General features: G+C 50.2%; 3 non-coding genes across 3 annotated transcripts in view; all 3 read right to left on the bottom strand.

Moving 5' to 3' along the window:
• LOC124319246 overlaps window positions 1-1,400 on the bottom strand; it is a 4,576-nt gene extending 3,176 nt beyond the window's left edge. The window contains exon 1 of the ribosomal RNA XR_006912943.1: window positions 1-1,400. This exon is cut by the window's left edge and continues 3,176 nt beyond it. This is a non-coding gene — a ribosomal RNA (large subunit ribosomal RNA).
• A 641-nt stretch (window positions 1,401-2,041) lies between these two features.
• Window positions 2,042-2,194, bottom strand: LOC124319243. Its single transcript, XR_006912939.1, has one exon. It is a non-coding gene; the product is annotated as a 5.8S ribosomal RNA (ribosomal RNA).
• A 936-nt stretch (window positions 2,195-3,130) lies between these two features.
• LOC124319245 lies at window positions 3,131-5,426 on the bottom strand. Its single transcript, XR_006912942.1, has one exon. It is a non-coding gene; the product is annotated as a small subunit ribosomal RNA (ribosomal RNA).
• Window positions 5,427-6,291: the final 865 nt, after the last annotated feature.

Here is a 6,291-nt window from a genome sequence, read left to right as displayed (position 1 = left end):
GCTCAGATTCAAATCAATTGCCGCGGCCTCAATCAAGGAAAAAGGCCGGGCTTCTCACCCATTGAAAGTTTGAGAATAGGTTGAGGTCGTTTCGACCCCAAGGCCTCTAATCATTCGCTTTACCGGATGAAACTCCGTTTGTTCTCTTTGCGAGCACCAGCTATCCTGAGGGAAACTTCGGGGGGAACCAGCTACTAGATGGTTCGATTAGTCTTTCGCCCCTATACCCAACTCCGACGATCGATTTGCACGTCAGAATCGCTGCGGACCTCCACCAGGGTTTCCCCTGGCTTCGTCCTGGCCAGGCATAGGTCACCATCTTTCGGGTCCCAACGTGTGCGCTCTGGGTTCGTCCGGCCGACTCGACCAAACCCTTTTAAGGGGGAAAGATCTCGCGAGCATTCGGACGCCCTGGGGTTGCGCCCGCTCTGTTCGAGACGGGATCACCCCTCGCGGATGCACCCTCATCGGGGCCGCTTCACTTTCATTGCGCCTCGCGAGTTTAGTTTGATAATTTCTCGACGACTTGCGCACATGTTAGACTCCTTGGTCCGTGTTTCAAGACGGGTCGGGTGGGACCCGACTTCTACTCTCCGCTCTGGGCCTCCACAGGTTGAGCACCGCAACTTTTTCTCTTTTACAAAAAAAAGCTACGACACCTCCCGGGAGGAGACAGGTCACGACCGGGCAGTACTGTTGGGAAACGCCGCGCTCGTCATCGCGGCACCCGCGAAGGTAACCACGAAACTCGCTAACGGACGCCCCGTGTAACAGACACCCAGTCGGTCGCGGAGTCCTACTAGGCCCCCCACTTGCGGACCTTGGCGTGGCTATTGCGATCGCAGAACGACTTATGCAAGAGAGCCGCCAATTCAGGCAGTCTCCATGCAGCGTTAAGGGCATACAACCAAGTGCCGGGAGCGGGGACTTGTTCGACCTTCGAGGGCCCACCCGTTTAACCCCCTGAACGGTTTCACGCACTCTTGAACTCTCTCTTCAAAGTTCTTTTCAACTTTCCCTCGCGGTACTTGTTCGCTATCGGTCTCGTGGCGATATTTAGCCTTAGAAGGAGTTTACCTCCCGCTTAGGGCTGCACGCTCAAGCAACCCGACTCTTGGGAAGGGATCCGATGCACGGTCTCGGCTCGTCTTATCTACGGGCCTGACACCCTCTGTGGGTTGCTCGCCCCGTTCATGGAGACTTGGACGATAGATACCGGACAGACGCGCACGATCCTCCCGAACACCACATTCCTCGGCACCCGCTCAACCGGGCGCGAGGTTCGGTGCTGGGCTCATCCCTGTTCGCTCGCCGCTACTAAGGGAATCCTTGTTAGTTTCTTTTCCTCCGCTTACTGATATGCTTAAGTTCAGCGGGTAGTCTCATCTAAACTGAGGTCAGAATGAATTGTTTGTTTTCAAAAGGAGACAACACTTTATCTAGCTCGGCAGACTTTGGCGTTTTAAAGCCGGGAAAGATTGAATAATTGCCGGTTCAAATTTTTTTTTTTCGAAATAAAGCGAGTCTCTCGTTATTCGCAAAAATTAATTTACGAAAAGTGACAGGGCGTCCTGCGGCTTTTTGTATTGAAACAACGCGTCGTGCGCGAACCAAGCTTGCATAACGAGCGGTTAGAGTGAGTGATAATTCGCGGTGGTCGACACTTCGACACGCCCGGCGCACACACACAACTAAACTCGCGTTGAAGCGGTATATCGCGCACACGCAGCCGACACCTTGTTCGAGAAGATGTGTTTATTTCTAAAATTTTTTTTTGAGTTGGCTCAAAAATTTCCCATCTGTTTTGCCATCGAAAAAGGTTTCTTTTGAATAGAGAGGAAAAAAACAAAACAGGGCGAACCTTCTTTTATTTTTCCCCCTTTTTTGTATTTGAGGCATCGCGGACACTTAAGTCGCGCGGCACCCAGACGTTAGAGATTCGGGAGCTTTTATGCGGTCAGGCCGGGTGAAAAATAAATCTCGCCGCGACCCAACATGCAAAACCAAGACTGAAAAAATCTCTGTTCGTTCATCATTCGACCGACCCTCAGTCAGATGTGGCCCGAGCGAGAAGCTGGGCCGCCATTTACGTTCAAGATTTCGATGCTCCATGTGTTCTGCAGTTCGCATGGATTAGCGCACTTTGCTGCGCTCTTCATCGATCCACGAGCCTAGTGATCCACCGTTCAGGGTCGTATATAAAACGACATATTCGTTTTCTTCTCTCTTTTTCTCCAACCCGCCCAAGCAAATGAATGCGAGGGCGGAGAAAGAAAGCCAGAAAGAAAATGTTCCGATAAACACTCGTACTAGAATTTGGGTTTAGTGTGTTATTGTGATTTTGAATTCTTCCTACTTCATCGAGAGGGCGAAGGGCAAGCTTAAAAAACATTCGGTTTTCAACGGCATAGTGTCGGGCTTTGGAGTGTTAGTCTATACGACGCACACGCACGCAACCACGAGTATCTACGCCCGAAAAGAACGTCCAGAGTAAAGTCTCACACTTTCGTCCCCCACCGAGAATCAAAAAATCCCGAAGACGAAGAGAGAAACAAAAAAAAAACAATTTCGATTGGGCGTATCCGCTTTAAACCACCGCGCATCAGAGCGCCTGATACCCGTTCAAAATCTTGATGTTTTTTTTTTTTTTTTCCGACTCTCCATCCACCGAGTTTTTATTTTTCAAAGTGTTTGATTTAGGGACTAAGACTTTATAAAATCTCCTTTATTGTTCCTTCGGTACTCGCGGCCCAGGCGGGCTATCGTATTCTTCACTCTACTAACGTCAACACTGTGAGCGCCGCTAAAGGTCGAATGAATCTATAGAGACATTCACCATCGAAGCAGGAAGAATTTGCTCACGGCCATAGACCAAATCGAAAGACTTTGTGTTTTTTTTTGAGCCGAGAGGAAAGAAAAATCAATTTGAAAAGGCGAATCCGCTTTAAACCACCGCGCATCAGAGCGCCTGATACCCGTTCAAAATAAATGATTTTCTTCCGTCAACCCACACATAGTTCATACGATGTCTTACGCCGAAAGACTTTTGATGGGGTTTTTTTTGTTTTGCAACTTTTAGTTGTTTCGTGCTCAACCAAAGCCATATGCGCAAAACATTTGTCTTGTTCGTTTATGATCCTTCCGCAGGTTCACCTACGGAAACCTTGTTACGACTTTTACTTCCTCTAAAGGATCAAGTTCGACCATCTTTCAGTCTCGCCGTTGGTAGGCACCGCACGGGCAGAGATTGCTCCCCACTCGACGGCACCCCGACAAGCCCGTCCGAAGGCCTCACTAAATCATTCAATCGGTAGTAGCGACGGGCGGTGTGTACAAAGGGCAGGGACGTAATCGACGCGGGCTAGTGACCCGCGCCTACTAGGGATTCCTGGTTCATGGGGATCATTGCAGTCCCCAATCCCAACCACGAAGGAGGTTCAGCGGTTACCCGGTCCTTTCGGACAGGGAGAGTGAAACACGCTGATTCCTTCAGTGTAGCGCGCGTGCGGCCCAGGACATCTAAGGGCATCACAGACCTGTTATTGCTCACTGTCACGCGGCTGGACGCCGCTTGTCCCTCTAAGAAGACTGCGTGACGGACGCGAGAGCAGAAGGTATCGCCGGGGATGACGACGACCGAATAACAATAGAGCCAGCCCCCGCGAGACATTCCCGACAAAGCCCCGCCATACCTCATCCGCCAGGCAACCAACCCGTGAAGGCCGTACACCCGACGAACAAAGCACAACGAAACCAAGCCGAGAGATTGCCTCACTAAAGGAACCAGTCCCACCGAGACCCGAATCGCCGCCACCTGATCCCGACGCCTCCGTACTCCCTTCGGTTTCAATTGATAAAACCCGTCACCTATTTAGCAGGCTAGAGTCTCGTTCGTTATCGGAATTAACCAGACAAATCGCTCCACCAACTAAGAACGGCCATGCACCACCACCCACCGAATCAAGAAAGAGCTCTCAATCTGTCAATCCTTCCAGTGTCCGGGCCTGGTGAGGTTTCCCGTGTTGAGTCAAATTAAGCCGCAGGCTCCACTCCTGGTGGTGCCCTTCCGTCAATTCCTTTAAGTTTCAGCTTTGCAACCATACTTCCCCCGGAACCCAAAGACTTTGGTTTCCCGGAAGCTGCCCGTCGAGTCATTGGAGTAACTCCGACGGATTGCTGGTTGGCATCGTTTATGGTTAGAACTAGGGCGGTATCTGATCGCCTTCGAACCTCTAACTTTCGTTCTTGATCAAGGAAAACATTCTTGGCAAATGCCTTCGCTGTTGTTCGTCTTGCGGCGGTCCAAGAATTTCACCTCTGTCGCCGCAGTACGAATGCCCCCGTCCGTCTCTATTGACCATTACCTCGGGTCCAAAAGTAAAAGACCAGCAAAATCGGACCGAGGTCCTATTCCATCATTCCATGCTGCGATATTCAGGCGTTGGGATACACCTGCTTTGAGCACTCTAATTTGTTCAAAGTAAACGTTGCCGGCCGCCCGAGACACCCGGTGAAGGGCACCCCGAACGATTGACTGGGTGGAGCGAATCGAGTCAACTACGACCAAAATTTAAAAAAGAACCCGAAAGAACTTTCCAACTCTGGCCGCAGATACAACAACGACGCACCGACCACCACTCCGGCGATGTTGTCCGACCGTGAAGAGAGTCGGGCTTTGACACCCGGGCTCCCAGAGCGTGAAACGCAACACCCTTGATTCAGAGCGGCGCCGCCCGGCCGAAGACAGACATCCGACTACGAGCTTTTTAACCGCAACAACTTTAATATACGCTATTGGAGCTGGAGTTACCGCGGCTGCTGGCACCAGACTTGCCCTCCAATGGTTCCTCGTTAAAGGATTTAAAGTGTACTCATTCCAATCACGGGGCCTCGGAAGAGTCCCGTATCGTTATTTTTCGTCACTACCTCCCCGTGCCGGGAGTGGGTAATTTGCGCGCCTGCTGCCTTCCTTGGATGTGGTAGCCGTTTCTCAGGCTCCCTCTCCGGAATCGAACCCCGATTCCCCGTTACCCGTTGCAACCATGGTAGGCGCGTAACCTACCATCGACAGTTGATAAGGCAGACATTTGAAAGATACGTCGCCGGCGCGAAGGCCGTGCGATCGGCGTGAAGTTATCCAGAGTCACCAAAATTGGTACGGTGCGCGAGCCCGAAAGCCCGGCCCCGACTGGTTTTGATCTAATAAAAGCACCTCTTCTGCGAGCCCGAAAGCCCGCAGTCGAGGCTCGAGTGCATGTATTAGCTCTAGAATTACCACAGTTATCCAAGTAGGATGGAGTGGATCTAAGGAACCATAACTGATTTATTGAGCCATTCGCGGTTTCGCCGTCTAGCGGCTTGTACTTAGACATGCATGGCTTAATCTTTGAGACAAGCATATGCTACTCGGCAGGATCAACCAGGTATTTCGTGTATGTTTGTTTGATATGCATCCGGCGAGTTGCGGGTTTTTATTTCGCCCACGCATCACCAAACACACACCAAATCAACACGTTTTTCGTTTTTTTTCTTTTTCTTCGGAAACTAAAATTTTTGATCGCAACGCCTGGCGTGTCACAGCGAGTCCCAGTGAAGAGAAACACCGATCCGATCCGTTTGTTGGATTTTTTTCATTTCAATTTCCAAAGTCAAAGACCATTCAACGGTCTATGAGCCCAAAGTGAATCGGATTCATTCGACCGGTCTTGATATATTCATCAACTTTTTTTCCCGTATTACGGTTTTCGACGGTCATATGTGGCGTGCTGTATGCTCATAAGTCAAGCCTGCTTTACTAAGCTGACAAGCATACATCTTTTAAATTTTTGTGGGCTCAGAGTTTTATTTTTATTTTTCCACCGCCGAGGCACACTCTCGCATCACCCCGCACGACACACACACACACACACACCTCACCGCTCAACGGTCACACGAGGCAGAATTTTCCGCAAAGACTTTCGAAGAGAAAGAGAAAACTCGGAACAACCGCGGTCAGAGGCCAGCATAGAGGCATCGTATAGAAAGTCATGGGCGGAAAAAAACAAATCATTTCAAGTCGAGACAAGCAACCAGACTACCCCTATAAAAGTGCGCAATTCTTTAAGAGTTCACCGAAGAATGACCGAGATCAAGTATGCACGAAACGAACATATTCCAAGGGCAGCTGAATAAGCGATTCTGCGCCGAAGCGCGAGAAAAGCAAGCGGTACACCGATGGGGATCGTTTTTTTATCGTGTTAGATTCGTTGTTGTCAAGCAAGGATTCTCAAAATGTTTTTTGCATTGCACCCA

Source organism: Daphnia pulicaria, unplaced genomic scaffold (assembly GCF_021234035.1).
Source record: "Daphnia pulicaria isolate SC F1-1A unplaced genomic scaffold, SC_F0-13Bv2 h1tg000145l, whole genome shotgun sequence".
Classification (NCBI taxonomy): domain Eukaryota; kingdom Metazoa; phylum Arthropoda; class Branchiopoda; order Diplostraca; family Daphniidae; genus Daphnia; species Daphnia pulicaria.
Note: the sequence above shows the minus strand (reverse complement) of the source record. Positions and strands in the feature narration are given on the sequence as shown.